Here is a 17,546-nt window from a genome sequence, read left to right as displayed (position 1 = left end):
CAAACAGAGAATTTGGCACTGCCTAGCTAGCATGGTCTTCTGGGAATTTTTTTAAATCACAATCTGGCATGGATTGGCTTCTTCTATTTATGTTTTTCTATTAAAGGTTCATACAAACCTTAAGCAGCTGTTACTATTTGGAATAGGAATTTGATCTCTGCAGATGAAGACATTTCCCGGGACAATATAAATTCAGTTTCCAAAAACTGTGATCATCAAATGATTTCCTTAAATTGTCTTACCTGACTTTAAACATGGACCTCACATATTTAGGAAGTGTGGTTTTTGGAAGATTTTTTCTTCCAACCTCACTATTCTAGTCAGAAATATTCCTTATTCACAGCTGGTACTCCTGGTGAATAATGCTTCTATTGCAGGTCTCTCACAGGAGCAGAAAAGGAGGCAGCTATCAGGTCTCACTGCAGTTAAAATGATCCTTCATTGGGAACCTCTGCATTTATGCATGACATAACTGGACCCTGCCTTTTTTAGATGTGATTCATTCCGAACTTTTAAATATCCTGATTGGGTCACAGGGGTGGTAGTGGCATGGAGCACTGTGTCTGATGAGGTCAAGTCTTTGTAACACCGTAACTACCAATTCACTTTCACTTCTAGAATCTTTTGACAAGAAACCTGAAGGTGTTACCAGATGGACTATGAGTGAGGGAGTGGGAGTACAATAATGGGGGGAAATGGATGCTTTTGTTCTGTATAGGATGTATTATTTGGCTATAAAATGACTTGTGTACCAAAAAATCTGCCCCCTTCAACACTTCCCGAATATATGCAACGATGACTTCATTTAATTTATTTTCATTATTAAGGATAGCAATGGTATATTTTTAAGGGTAGTATTTCCTGCAGCCCCTGTCACAGATCACCATCCATTTAAAGAGTCAATGCTTGTGCTGCACTCTGCATGAATCACATATTATCACTACAGATGTCTGAAGTACTCAACCAACAGCCTAACCTTAACTATCATCAACACTTACAGTAACTGGCCATTCTGCATCAGGAAAGTAATATTTTTAGATTAAAGACATGAGTACGTCTCCATTGTTACCACCATATTTTCCAATTTCTTGGTTGTTCATTAAAAAAGTTGCTGTTTTACAGATGAAATAAGTGCATGAGATGCAGGATGGCCTTTTTTGCTAAAGCATGACTCATTTCTGTTAAAAAGAGAGGGAAAAAAGAAAAACTTGATTTTACTTTATGTTCTGGAAGATCTGATATCAAATCATGGGTGTATCAATTTTTAACTTTAAAATCAATATTTAATCACTGAATGCTTCTTTGGATATGAAAGTCAGCCGCTGAGCAGAAGCTTTCACAATTCACAGAGGCTGACCAAATAGCAAAGTGATTTCTCTCTCTGTCATTTTGTTTTTATGACTTTAAACTCCAAGATGGAACGTCCTAAAACCACAGCTACAAAAAGAATCAAGCAATCTTATGAGAAGGTATCTAGAAAAACACTGTAAAATGAAGAAATAATTCCTTCTCTTTAAACAATTTACTTCTTAGAAATGTAAGGCTCAACAGCCAAAACGTTCTTTCTTTTCTTCTCTTTTCAGCATGGAATAAACCTTTACTTGTTCCTTTTCATGTTTTATTATAGACCTGTTCAGTTTTCTTGGAGGGAGACGAATAGGTTGCAGGTACTTACTTTGTGCACTTTCCAAATCTAGCATCTCTGTGAGTTCTTTCAAAACAGCAGGCCAGATTGACTGACCTACACAACCTGCAATTTTCTAAAAGCTGCAACTATTTGTACTCCTTCACAATACACTTTTTTTTTACAAAGTATTGACAGACTGAGTTACAGCTATGTGTGTCTACCTTTTCCATAAAGGCATTTGTTGCTGGGTAGGAGTGAAAGACAATCCTATTATTTCCATATGGAATCATGGATAGCGATGAGAGGTAGACTTTCACAGAGGGGTGTAAGACACCTTTATTGGGTTTCTTACTGGGCTTAGCTTAAGGCAAATGCTTGCTGAGCTTTTCACATCATTTTAGAGGGAATTAGTTTCAGCAGTGAGCTCAGTTTAAGGGCAGAATGAGGTGTGAAAAACCAGTGGTTTTAGTCAAAGAAAATGTAGTGTGTGGGGACATACAAAACAGTGAACATTACACCCATAAGGTTATTCTTCACTAACAGAAACAAAAAAAAATGTTACTTGGATACCAAACCTCTGGCCAGTTAATATGTTTTTTTTAATTGTGAATAGCCTAAACGTACACAGAATAAATGTAGTGATCCTCAAACAAAATGTTTATTGTACAATGCAGATTAATTAATTTGGACAATTCTGAAATGAGAATTTCAAAGACTTTGAAAAAACATGATCAACCCAGTGGAAATTAAACTGCCAAAAGAGAGTCCTATTTATAATTTCTGTTTATTCACTAAGATTTGATTGAACCGTGTCTGGTTTTCCTCTCTGTCTGATATAGGTACAGAACACACTGTCAACCTTTTAAAGACTGGGAGAAAAAAATACATAATTATGTATTATTAGGCCATATTATACTGTTAATAATTGCATTCAATAAGAAACATTGATGTTTGCTCTTAGGGTTGCAGACTTTGAAATATTAGATGCACTTTATAGCATTTAGCTACTAAATGTCATTTCAGAGGAAATGAAAGGTACTAGGTTAAATTTTCATATCCTTTTCCATTTGTAACATTATTAAAACCTACAATGAAGAATTGTTATTTTCATTATGTTTCTTTTTCCACATATTGGAATGTCTACATTTATCTTTATAATTTCAACTGTAGCAGTAGTTTTTGTTGATCTCTGCTTTCTCTTCGTAAAGAAATGCTTTTGCTGCCATTTCAAATGGTAAACACATTTCCATCTCTCTGTGTATGATTCCCTTAAAGGATCTGCTTAATGACAGCAGTTCACTAATGCAAGCATGAATCCCCACTGCTGACACGAAGCCAGGCATCCCAATGCCCTCTTTCATAACTGCACTCACCAGCTCCCCATCCTTGAACAACAGGTTTAGGAGAACTCAGAAATAACATTTGTATATTTCCAGTCATTCTACAGCACATCCTGTAAAGTCTTCACACTTGCACCAGGTCTTCATTTTCAATGTAGGAGGAAAGCTCCAACAGTACCTTGTGGGAAAAGGAGCAGAGACTTGAAATATCAGAGAGCATCATTAGCAGTCCATCAGGCCTTTTTCCTCTTTCATTTTTCAGCATTTCATTTGCATGTTTCTGATGTTTTCCAATTATTGCCATAGACCCCCACCCATCTTCTGTAAGGCTGGGGACTACATGCTGAAAAAACAGCTTTGAGTTAATGAATTAGCAATTCTCTCTCACTCTGGGAGGCTAAAGTCAGGGACTACCATAATAACTGGAAGGTTTCATCAATTCATTTCCACTTTTGTCAATCCACAGGCTACAGCCTCTGAATATAAGAGAACACTTAAGATTTCAGGCACATCAGGCAGGTGTCAATGGCTCCCGAGACTCTGAAGTGACTGTCACACTATACAATTAGCATTTTGAATAGCTTGAGGCACAGATTTTTATGATGCCACCTAAAACACAAAATGGCTTTGTGAGAGTATAGTAAAGGGGTACAGGTGTGGAGAGGCACAAAAATATTACAGACACTTTGTCCAAAGAGTCCTTGCTAAAATGGAGAATGCAGCATTTTATTAAATGCATGGCATGTGGGCCAAGATGTCCTACTGTGGTTAAGGCCATTTTAACATGGTACAGTATCTAAGACTTTGGTAGCAGCATTATCACCTTGTAGTCTTATTTCACCAGATCCTACAAGCTAAGCAATGTTTAGCCTGAACAGGGCTTGAATGAGTGGCATCATAGAGACCTGATTATCCTGATAAGTTTAATGGCTCAGTCATTAAAGATCCCAAGACTCTGTTTGTAAGAGTAGGGGTGTTAACTACTGTATATTGGCATTGATTAATTCCATGTTGGGATTGTAGAACCTGGCAAACCTTAAGCTGTCCCTTAATTCAGTTTATGAAGCAATGTCTAACTTCACCAGCAGATCTGTGGTGTAGTGAAGTTTGTATAGAATAACTATTGCATATTACTTAGATAGATGTTACTAGATAAAGTGGGAGCCCTCCAAGATATGTACAATACTTCAAGATCCTTGTGGATGGAACTCTATGAAATATTTATGGTACATATAATCAACATATTAGCAATTGCATTTACTGTACTATGTCACATTTCTTAAACATATGCACTCAGTATTACATATTGAACAAATACATATGGTTTTACCTTGGAGATTATTTATTTTAAGTCTAAGGATCTTCTCTTACTTCCCGAGACTATATGCTTTTCTCATATTAAACTGCAATTATAGCAGGTTAATTATCTTGCTTTGGTTTTCATTAACCCTCGGAAGTGACTGTCAATTACCATTCCCCTCCCACTGTCCAGAGCCCTTTGCAGTATTCCATTATTTCAGACAGCACTAATTGTACCAAAGGATATACACGAGCTACAAGAGATGTAATATCACGATTTTTGGAAGTAGTCAGATGTTCCCTCAAAATATTTTTCTTATATCTGTCCACACCTGGAAAGTGTCCTTAGAAAACCATGGTTCAGATATTTCCTGTTTTCCCCATTGTATCCCTTCTACATTGTATTTTGAATGCAATCTGAACATGGACATAAAATAAAGCTGTCAATATTAATTTTCCAAATGTACTGTATATCTGTAGTTTTTATTAAAAAACAAAACAGCTGACTTCTGCCAAAACCTAGCTGTTTTCAATTTAAGGTTGAAGAAAGAAAAATAGAGATTAAACTACTGATGTATAGTGAGACCTTCAGCTGAAACAATTTTTGAAAGTTATTGTCACAATATTGTGTCAGAGAGGTTGTGACGTTCCCTCTGTTACAAATCTATATAATCTCATCTTCCTTCGTTTCTTTCTCAGTAATAAGCAATTGTTGTGGTTCTTTTACAGAATGGAACCTAGCAATTCTGTATGTCAGCTAAAGACAATAGGTTCTACTTCTTCGTATACAACCAAAGCTTTTTCTAAAAAAAGCTGTTGTTAAGTGACTGAATAAAACACATTTGCAATGTGGCCCTTAAAACCATTAAGTACAATGGGAAAAATTGCATGTCATTATTAACATAATAATGAAAAAAGTGAGCAGCCATATGTTTTAGTTTAGAGTAATACATTTAGAGGACTGATGAGGATAGATATAGGTTGGATGTAACTTTGTCTTTAAACATTTGAAAATTATTGACCTGGACTAAGAAACTTTTTATTCTGCATTCTTTTCAGTTTTCTTTACAGTTACTATTGTTGCATGTATTGTAATGTGATTATCAAAAATGATAATGAATAATTGCATACACTATAGTGTTTTTCATCACAAAGCATTGCAAAGTGCTTCACAGGTTTAAGAGAGGACCATGTCCCATCTGGGTGATACAAGCCAACTAATATGTCAGTACCTAATAGCTAATAGCCTGGTCAGTACCTAGATGGGAGACCTCCTGGGAAAAACTAAGGTTGCTGCTGGAAGAGGTGTTAGTGGGGCCAGCAGGGGGCGCTCACCCTGCGGTCCATGTGGGTCCTAATGCCCCAGTATAGTGACGGGGACACTTTACTGTAAACAGGCGCCATCCTTCGGATGAGACGTAAAACCGAGGTCCTGACTCTCTGTGGTCATTAAAAAAATCCCAGGGCGCTTCTCAGAAAGAGTAGGGGTGTAACCCCGGTGTCCTGGCCAAATTTCCCATTGGCCCTTACCAATCATGGCCTCCTAATAATCCCCCTCTATGAATTGGCTACATTACTCTGCTCTCCTCCCCACTAATAGCTGATGTGTGGTGAGCGTTCTGGCTCACTATGGCTGCAGTCGCATCATTCAGGTGGGGCTGCACACTGGTGGTGGTGGAGGGGAGCCCCCATTACCTGTAAAGCGCTTTGAGTGGAGTGTCCAGAAAAGCACTATATAAGTGTAAGCAATTATTATTATTATTATTATTATTATTATTAATATGCACAGCAGATCAGCTGGAGAAATATAAAATTGCATCACCAGTGGAAGTCAGGGAGAAACATTACATAGGGCAGATTACTGCCCAGAGAATAATTTAGCCAGGACATTGGAGTCAACACCCCAGCTGTTTCAGACAGTGCCACGGGGTCTTTAGTAACTGAGTATTCTGGCCTTGTTTTAACATCATTTGAAAGATGGCACCACCTGCAGTGCTATTTCTCTGGGAGGATATTCTGGACCACAGGGAAGAGCACTGGCAACTGGATAACCAACAAAGCTCACAGCTGATTTTTCTTAAGGGTCTCCCTACCCTGTACTGACTGTGACTAGCCTTGCTTTGCTCCCCACATCTGAAGAGTTTAGGCTGTAAAAGAGAAAAGAACTGCTAGGGTATTGCCACATAAATATCTTTCCTTATGCTAGCTTCTACCCATATACATCCAGCTATCTGGGAATGTTTTTTTTTTGTACTTTGGGGGAGGGAAGTGATCAGTTGGTAAGTGATTTAGAGAATGATTGGAACATTTTCCTTCAGTGGAGCATTGATGTCAGACAGTGCATTCAAACTGCTGACACTCCTCAGTGAGTCAAACATACCTGCTAAGACAAAACAGGCTTTTACATTCTATACAACTAGGGGATTCATTACATGTTCAGTAAACACTACGAGCTCCGTTACATGTGCATCAACTTATCAGCTACTGTATATAGAGTATTTCTCCAGTTTCTTTCAGCAATTGCATTAGTGGTTTGTACCATTATCTGGTTTTATATGCTGCAGTCATCCATCAATCCACTAATTCAGTGACACTGATCATATTGTAAAGCACTAAGTGTAGATCAGCAGTGCTTTTTCAAGAGACCACTTGACCTGGCGTGATGAGGAAAGTCAGGGTGAAAGGGTGAGACTGTTCAAACAAAACTGCAACATCACCCTATCGTATTCTTAAAGGAAACACAAGACGTACCAGATGAAAGATAACTGAACAAAACAGTTTAAAACCGCTGCTACAATTACTGGTATGTAAATGATAACCTTTCTGCGATTGTTTTTGATCAGAGGCGACACAAGAAGAAGGTTGAACAGGATCATCAGTATAGAGCAGACTCAGACCTGGCTTCTTGCTCATCTGCTTCTCCCAGGATCATGTTGGCTGCAGGATACTATTAACTCATCATGTGACTCACTTAATGCATTCTGCAGTGGATTATGGATAATGCCTTGCCAAGGATTTGACCTGACATTCATCATTCTTAGAATTTGCCAGGAAGCAGACTCATGTACACTGGACAATATACAGTAATAGTGTCCCTTGTATACAGAAAATGACCGTGTGCCAGTCACTGCATTACTGGAGAATGGAGCTTTGAAAAAAAGTTCTTTAGCATACAATTGATTAACACAGCAGCATATTAACCTTCAGGTGAATCTAATTGTTGGGAAATTAAATCCTGCTTCCAGTGTCAGAAATCAATATATAGAACCTCACAGCTACAGCCCTTAATCCTGCAAATCTTTTGTAGTCTCTAGAAGTGCTGTATTGAATATTTGAATGACCTACCAGTTCTGATTAAGTATAATTTATGTAACACATTGGCCCACAGTGAGTTCCATTCCTGTAAGTGCTTACAGATTTTTAAAGATAACTGTTCTGTCTTCAAGATATATTTAGCCATATAGCACATTACAGTTAAAGTGTGTGGTTTAATGGAACAGTGAATCTGAAGTTTGCAATCCTTCATCCCCCTTTAGGGGACTTATCAGACATACTGTACAGAGGGCAGCTGTGATATTACCTGACACATCAAGGCCAGTTTTGAACAAATGTATGTGCAAGGTAAAAGATATAAGCTATACAAAAAGAAAGAGGTCAGTTTGAGCAAGTACCTTGACAGAGTACAATGTAGTTAAAGGACAGACTGGAGAACACAAAGCCACTGTGGTCTGTGATCTGGAAGTTCCATAAGATCTTGTCCACTCTGATGATTAGGCCACGCTATATACTTTGTAAGCTTTTTAAATTCAATTTCAGAAATTTCAGTTTCAAACACCTTACCACATTAATCAGAGATACAGTACACCTAAAGCACATAGTGTAGTTGTGCTTTATGTATGACTTGATGTTTACAGTGACAAAGAGATGGTGAAACAGTGACAAAGCCAGCTTGCAAAGAGTGAAAACCCTTTAATAAAATTGTACATGGGGTCTGAATATTTACCAGTAGTCAGAATAATAATACAAATTAAAAGTAAAAAAAGACACAGGGAGCAGCATCAAGAAAAACCAAAGAAATCCAGAGCCTTCCATTCATTAATATGAAACTTCCGATGTTTTATAGAAATTTTGTACCTGATTAAATGCATGGATACTTTCTCAATAATAAGTGTTTTTAAGATAATGTTTTCATTTTGCATTCTGGGCTAAACATGATGATGTTATTGGTTCACATTGTACTAAGCAAGACTCCATTCTCCACTCCATTCTTTAAAAATTATGTAATCATTTGTAATCCAACAATTCACCTTCATTCAAGGATTATCAAAAAATGGTGAATTATAGTTATATAATTATACTGTGCTGTCTTATAGAGTACCCAAATGTCAGTCCCTCACACTTCTCTGCATTCCCTGAATGTGCTCTGTTTTGAAATGTCTTAGGGCATTAAGAAGGCTTGCATGTTCTTGAAACACAGTAATAAGAGTGCAGTATTGATACTGATTATATAATGAAATAACAATCTAAAAACAGGAAGGCTCGAAAACCATTCCTTTGAATTTCCTTGCCCATGATATTACTGTACAGTATGTTAAACTGAAGGTTTACTGAACTTTATTTTGCACTCACCTTGCAAGGGAAAACACATTAGTATTTTGTTTACTTAAAAAAAAGAATCCTAGACCTTTCATTATTACTCCATCGACCCCCACCTGACAGCCATTAAATTCTGAGGGATTGGCAGACATGATAAGACCTTGATTTGTTCAGATACTAAAGAAGACACTTCCTAACTCAGAAGATCAACGGACAGCCATAAATCTCAAAAGACTAAGAGAAACCTTAACTCCTCCCACCTGTTCTTATTTGTATGTTGCTTCATGTGCTGTATAATAGCTCATGTAAAGGTCCCTGGAAATTGCTATATAATTTAATATTATCATATTATACAGTTTACTGTATGTAATACATGTCATTCAAGTCCTTATGCGGTAGAGACAGAAAAATAGAATCTGTATTGTTGATATTGATTCATCCGTTAAAATCTTCTGAAAATTAGTAATGCTAATAATAAGTATGATGATCACAATAATAACAGAGACAGTAGTGATGTAACCCAACTCGAATATATTGGTAATCAGACAGTAGCTGTAGAAGTTTCAGCTTTTACATTTACATTATGCATTACATATGCTTATACAAATGCATTGTATGTTTATAAACTGAAAAAAGTAACAATTGAATACTGATAAACGAGGATGTTTTGTTACTACTCTTTTTAAATTAAACTTTTAATTTCTAATCAGTCTTAAAGACCATTTTGAAAGCCTTACTTTAGTTGTAGTCTAATAGAGGGAAGCAGCCCCAGGGCTCCAGGATATGGGGGGATAGTCCAAGGATGCCATTAATAAAAAACAAATACAGTATCAGTAGCTTTAAGTGTACACTCTATCCTCAGACTCTCTGACCTCAGGGATGTCTGTAGTTTCTGTATAACACATTCTGCCTTCCATTCTGGATGTCTAGGTCATCGTTAAATATCTTTTTTTTTATTTCCACCCCCTTGCCCACAACCCCTCTTTCCACTCTGTACTGATTGTTTAAGAATCACACTCTTTTATTATTAAGTCTTGCTTTTAAGTTTACAGACATTTCATTGCCAGCAACTACTGCTGCACGCTGTATTGTTGTGCATTTGATAAATAAACTTTGATTTGAAGTGGCCTACTTTCCAAATCTTTATGGCCACAAAATTTCAGATCAACATCTTTAGCTCCCATTATTCACAGAATTCTGAAACAAGAGAATACATTGAGAGTGATTTTCTACTCATTTCTGATTCTTCCTGCCCAGCCACACTCATTTTACAGTTTTTCTCTCGAGTGAAAGTGGGAAAATTAAACACAGCTACTGTACCTGATCGCAATTACAGTATGTGCTACAGTATGTTTTAAGAGCTATTTGTAACATTAAAAGAGACAATAATGACGATTAATAATAATAATAAGAATAAGAATAAGAATAACAATAATACAAATTATTAATGATTTATTAACACTGGTTATTATTATTATTATTTATGTTTTATTTAAATTACATATTTGGAACAATATGACATTTTGTGAAGAGCTACAAAAGCAATGATTGACCAAGCCTTAGATATTTAATCCCTAGAATTCCTTGGCTCTCGAGAGTGATTGTGCTTTATTTATGCCAGCCACATGTTGGGGACCTTTTTCATCTTGCACCTTAGTCCACACTGTTCATCAGTCCTCTTATGTTATTTTCCCTGTCTTTCAATCTGACCTCTGTTCATTCTTTGGTACAGGGTACATCTGTCCTTCATTTCTGTTGAACAGAAGCTCAGCTTCCATTTACAAAGGTTGATGAAACAGTTATGATATCGATTTTGTTGAGAAATTCATCATCACTTTCTTCAGTCTTTGTGCCAATGAGTATTTACAGTAAATGTATACTATTATATAAATTTATATTCCACTAATGCATAGTATATAAACTATTATCTTGGAACAAGTCTTTTAAATGTGATTGACTTTGGAACAATGAAATCGCTTTCTCCTATTCTAGCCAAAGGACTAAGAGAAACCTTAACTCTTCCCACCTGAGCTCTTGCCTACTATGATACTAATTTATTATGTATTATTAATTTAAATAGTTCAGTTTGCACTTTCTACAAGCATGGTTTCGCTGCAAAGAAAACTAGTGTTTTGTTTTTCAGAAAATGGAGGAAAAAAATCACATTCATCTTTTAAATGACTAATCTTAATTCATAGGCTTACAGTTATCCAAGCTTATGATTTTAGAAAGACTAATTGGGAACATGTTTGGATGTTTGTCTGTCTCTCCTCTATCTGGTTTGAAACGTTGCCGTACCAAAAAAGATTTAGCTCTCTAATATCGTATCCTTTGGACCATTTAATCATCTAATGAGCTGAACTGCAGTAGCCTTTCCTATTCAAGATTCAATGCTTTTTTTCTGCTTTATTACACAAATTTAACAATGGTTTAGATTAGTGACCACAGAGAGATATTTAGAAGTATTTCACTTATTTCAGAAAGCTCTCTCATACACAAAATGAAGCCATATGCAATAAAATGCTAAATTACCCATTCTTTGCACTGAAATGAAACAGAAGATCCTCTGTCTTGATTGTCTATTTGGATATTAGACATTAATGTTTTCTATCAATACTACCAATATAAAATGTCTAGAGGACTCCTCAGAAGCTGCAGTACATGTGTATATCTTTAGCACAATGAAATAGTTTAAGAGACTAATAGATACTGTTTACAACCAAAACATACAGCATGTAAAGTTATCAGACAAATCCGTCATGTCTAAACACGGTCTGAAACCTCCTCAGATGATGTCAAAGGCTAACAGATCCTGTTTAGAGAGCTAATCTTCAAACATACATGACCTCATTAGAGCCAGTCCACAGTGCGCTCAAACCCAATGCTTTTGTTTTAAGAGCCTTAGAGGACTTTCCTCGTTACCTCCTGAAAAAAGCTTTTCTCATGCCTTTTTAACACTCTGCAATGTTTTGCCAACATCCACTGTTTTGATCAAGGATGTCATAATGCCAGTGCTCGACAGCAGGATGATCGCCTGCTCGGCAAAATAAAGAGATTAGCATAATGCATCACGTACGAATTCTTTCCCCTAACGTCATAGTGAAAATCAGCTTCTCCAACAAGTTTAAGTTATGCTCAATGTGCCTTTCTGCTTCTGTTTTTTCTTCTTGCAGTCACTAAGTTAGCAAAGAAATGCTACAATGCCCTGAACGTGATCTGCAGGAAGAAATCTTCAGCTCTAGTAATGACATTTAGACAGCAATGCTAGCAATAAGGTGTAATATGCTGCCATACTCCAACACTCAGTATGCATGAGATTTTTAAAAATATATTTCTCTGAGAGCAAAGGGACATAATTTCTGTGGTCGCCGTTTGAACTCTTTTAGCAGAAGAGCTGAATTCCTAAGGTTTTCATCCTTTTCTGAGTCCTTCTGAAGTTGAAAGAGCAACAGTACAATCAGCTGGGCAAATGACATTTGGAAATTTAACTGCTACAGTAACTGCCCTTCATTCAGTATAAGGACCACATGTCATTTGAAATCAAGTTATATTGACGGGTTTTCCTTTTCAGTGCTACAGCGGTCCAGGAAGTCCTTCAGAAAAAAACTGGACTCGCAAATAACCACAGCATGTTGTGGCAATGCAGGCATTGTGCGTAGCTGTACAAAACAAATACACTGTGACTTCGTAAGGATTCCTAGTTGCTTATCCCAGAACATCAACTCAAGCTGGAAGACTTTCCAATAGCATCATGTTTACTAAAAAATAAAGTTTCAAGTTGGTTTTATACTGCAGGAATGCTTTTCTTCTTTAATGGTTATATAGATTTTAATACCCAAGAGTGATGAGCCATAGCAGAGCCCTAGCAACAACCTTCACATGTCTGTACCTGCCCCTCAGTAGTGACCTTAATGCCCTTTGCCATTTTCAGAGATGATTAATTTCAGCCCCTGGGGCCAGAAGTAACCCCTAAGATAATGATCACAGATCCAACTATTTTACTGGAATATAATACAGGTTGTTGTTACAGTATAGCCGAAAGGCTTCTTTCTGGTTGAAAAAAACATTCTTTTGGTGCTGATAAAGCAAAAGACTAGTATAAAATATCAGGAGGCATTATTTTACACAGAGGGTTGTGGGAGTGTCGAACAAGCTACTTGGCCTTGTTGTTCAAGCCAGCGCCTTGGCTGCCTTCAAGAAACGGTTGGATGAGATCCTCAGAGCAATTAGCTACTCGCTGCCAAATGAACTAGATGGGCTGAATGAATCCTCTTGTTTGCAGGCTTTACTGAGCTCTTACTGTCAGTTTTTGGACATGTCCATATGGGAGACTAGAGCTGCTAATGGTATAATTAGCTAATGGGGCTAGGGCTACTGACTCCTTGGGCTTCTTAATTGGCACAGTGAATGTAGACACATGCCTCAGTTCTCCCTGGTTTTAGGTTTAGCTGTTCGGGGGTTGGTCTCCAGGCTTTGAACAATTTACAGTGTGGGACCAGCTTTAATAATTCCTAGGTGTTATTGCAATACCAAACGTACGGTATTGGAATAACAAGGTTGGTTTGGGTTAGTGGACTTCAGTTTCTCCCCTCTCCTCACCATCCTGCTTTGCAGTTTTTGTGTTTTCTTTATTTTAAATAAAATCCTTTAAATAAAATTTAAAAGGCAAATCTCCCATCATCGCTTTCAGTGCCCCGGAAATGCCTGAGCAAATAAAATTGAAATGAATTGTCAAAGTATATTTTAGGTTTCTTTTAGAACAGCACCTTAAGTATTTTTACTTTAAGCAACTCAATACTATCACCTGAAGTAGAGAGGCCTTTACATTTCCAAAAAAGAAAACAGTCCTCTCCATAGTAGATTAACTGGATGGGCATTGCGCCCACAATGGAAAATTGAACCCTACGTCACTCAACATGATTGGATTGTGACTACCACACTAGTTATACATCTGCTGTTGAGCCTCCATATTATTGTTGTGATAGTGTACAGTAAGTTGTGGGGTCTCAGGTAAAATAAATGAGTGTTACGACAAGACGTCTCACCTGCAGCAGGCAAGTGAGTGGTTTTGAATACCGCTTGGCTGCCAGTTAAACCCAGTCATTCAAAATGATATGATTTGTGATTAACACCTTAGAGGTAAAATGGGCATGCCCCTGTTTAATCTGTGATTGAAGACTGGCTCAAGCATTCAGGCCTAAAACAGCAGCTCATTAACAAACAAAGATACAGTGCATGCTCTGCGTCTTACCTAGTACTGTTTGATACTGTAGCTATAATAGTGAAGCTGTCAGTGCCTACTGATCATGATTTATGTAACCCTTTGCTTTGGGTATGCAAGTCTGCAGAGGGTAATTTCTTTGTCTTCTTTCTCTGGATTGTTGAACTTCTGTGTTTGATATGTGTAATGATTCCAGTGCCGCATTTTCTTAAAACTCAGCAGCCCATATTTTAGCATGCATTAAATCCAATCAACACATTACTTCGATTTCATCTGAACTTCACTTCCTTTCAGATCTGATGTTTAAATCCTCCTCCTCATGGTTTATTCATTGATCATCATTAGCAACATTGTGGACTACACATGCTAAAAAGTCTCATACGTGTTCATATGTTTCAAAGACCCCGTGCGGGACTTTAAGTACTATTGTACCATTTTGCAAATACAGCGAGCTGGCTTTGAAAAAAAGCAAAAGTATATATTATCAGGTTTGAAAAAGAAAGCTAAAGTTTACCTTCTTTTAATTTTATCTTTTTAGATCTTTGAAAGAGTTCAGGTTTCACTTATACAGTTTAAGGCTTAAATGTAAGCTGTAGCTCGTGACCAGTGGAACCACACAAAAAACATCAGCTAACTGTGTTGCTCATCAGTTACAGTAGGTTTCAGAAGAAGGTAACAACCTGCTGAGCTGAAGGGCTCAATCTGTCCTTTTTTGTAAAAGCTCATACTTTCACAGAAAATATTCATACGACACATGACATAAATAAAGCCTTTCTATAGACCTACTGTATGGCATAATTGTCAGAAGAAATGATTTCTTAATCTTAAATAGAAAATAATCTTTGCTTCATAATAAAAAGTCAAAGTTAAAAAATTTTTACATGGACTAGTCTAAAACAATACCGCTCTGTCCAAAAAGAAAAAAGCAAATTCGGGCATTTATATTTCTTTCCTAATGTTTCAGACAATTCAATTATTTAATACCACTGTGATGAAAATGTGTGTGGGGGGGCATTACATGTCTTAGGCATTTTTAATCCGCAGCTCTTTTCTGTGTTAGATCTCAATTGAGTGTGATGCAGTGATCCATGAAATGACATGCAGTTTGCAGACATCAACATTCCTCACCTACTGGTTGCCTTGTCTTCCTTCCAGTCAGCTGTACCTCTTCTGTCTTCCACATCAGCTGCTTGACTGAACCCAGCCTGAACCTGGGACCCTTGGTCACAGCCTCAGTTGTTAAAGATAGAGGGCGAACTCTTGTGAGAAATTAGTCAACTTTAAACAGGTATCCCATTACATCTCCTGTAGTCGGTGCACATTGAACATTAGTTCAATATAGGAACATTACACAGTTTATGATTAGTACCAAACAGGATGAAGAACGGGTTTGAAACAAGCTCTTAATATCCACTGCCTCCTTAGTGGTTTTGTGAAGTGAGAACAGAATTCTTTTAGGCAATTTACTGTTGAACATACTTTGACACATAATAGTCTAAAGTGCTCTGAAGTAATGGTTTTTCTGTCAGTGCTTTACAGCTGTCTATGCTGTAGTAATAAATAAAATCATCACAAAATTGAATGTCTGTCACAACTGGGTAAAGTCTAAAGTTCATTTGTTATTTAGATTTATTTAACACGACTGTACATCACTCTTGACATTTCAGCAGGCCTTTTCAATCTTGTGAATTTGAATATATGAAATGCATGTGAAAAAGACTGCAATACTGTACAATCCTTTATCTTTTTTAATCAAGATGCAATACGAGACTGACTTTCCCGTTTAGTACAATTGCATATTCCTTCACGTACCATACATTTGGTATTGCAACCTTATCCACATCAAAGGTATTGCTGGTTTGTTAGAGGATATACAATATATCAAGCGTTTTTAAGCATTTTTGCAAAGAAATACAAGTCTGCAATAAATCAGCCAGTGCACTTTGCATTTTCTAGTGCCTTCAAGAGTGAATGGAAAACTATTTTTCTTACATACATGTAATTTAAAAATCTATACAATTTAAATATCTAGAGGTGACACTTATTGATCCTGGACAGCTTGTTTGAATTACTTATCAAGTGCAAATTAATTTATAGTGTGTCTTAAAACCAGACTTTCAGAAAATACATTAAATGGATGGCTTCTAAAGTTCTTAAATGTAAAGAACTGTGTTTAAAAAACAGTGTTTCCATTTTTTGCAGTGATCATTTATTATTTTTTCTCACAAGCAAGTAAGATGAACAGATCCAGAGTCATGCGACCTGGAGGCAAAGAATCAAATGCAATGAAAAATCTTTTAACACAAACCAGTCTCAGAAGACTCACAAACAACAATTGCTGCATAACCAGTACATTATCGTTATTTTTTCATTAGTTTCTTTTTTATTGGGAAAAAGGTCTCTAACTCCCCCTCTAACTCTTTCTTTCTTCTAGGCTGCCACTAAAACTAAAATGCAAATGGTGAATGCATTTCAAAGTCAGTCTTGAGAAGAAAACACAAGGCCTAACACAGAAGGGGTGGACAGCTCGCAACCTAAAGATTGTACTGCATGTCAGAATCGCCAAACAGAAGATACAGTTCCCAGCTATATCACTCCAGTACCTTTCATAAGAACAAAAGACAATAAAAAAATATAGAACAGCCAACAGCGTAGAAAATCAATTTGTTTCAGAGCTTTTGAACAGGAATTTACGAAGGGGGCATCATTCACTGCTGTCACATATGGGCTCTGTGCCTGACAGTTGTTCTGTAAGGAACACCCAGCCAATATTGAAGTATTTTTGAGAGCAGTTAGCGTGGGCACTGGAATTTAAGAACATTTACGTAAGATAACAATGTTCCAGCTAATCAAATGAAAATGTATGATAAAGTCTTTGAAGACACTTAAATCAGGGTTGTTGTAAATTGAGGTCATATCACCTTCTGCACATGCACTATTGCATTCAAAATTTTGGGTATGACTTTGCATATTAAGATATTATATCACTGTTCCATTACGTGCCAAAATATAATTCTCTACACAGCTTTACTTTGATCCTTTTTATGAGAAAGCCTTCTACAAGAAGTGCTTTCCATACAGAATACATCTTCTTTAATTTAAGTATTTCACTCACTCTGTAAAAAGGATTTGGTTATATGTGAAATTATAAATGCATTTTTACTTTCAGAGAACTCTTGAAATACTGTAAATTGCAAGGCAAACAACACCACATCACAAAGGACACTTAAAAAAACATCTATAAGATCTTTTGATCAGGCAATCTTGAGAATACCATACTGTTTGCAGGAAGCCTGACTTGTTAACCACTATTAATCTGATCTTCCAATGGGGACTTTTATGAGGTTATGGAGATTCATTTACTGCTTTCTTAACAGGAGGTTTGTGACAGCAGAGTCATTTTATCTCTGCTGCTGCTTTAACAGAAGATGTTAATCCAAATCGTTTTCAATTCTGTTAGCAT

This window comes from Lepisosteus oculatus, chromosome 17 (genome assembly GCF_040954835.1).
Source record: "Lepisosteus oculatus isolate fLepOcu1 chromosome 17, fLepOcu1.hap2, whole genome shotgun sequence".
NCBI classification, from domain to species: Eukaryota; Metazoa; Chordata; class Actinopteri; order Semionotiformes; family Lepisosteidae; genus Lepisosteus; species Lepisosteus oculatus.
The sequence above is the reverse complement of the archived record's forward strand: the minus strand, read 5'-3'. Positions refer to the sequence as shown.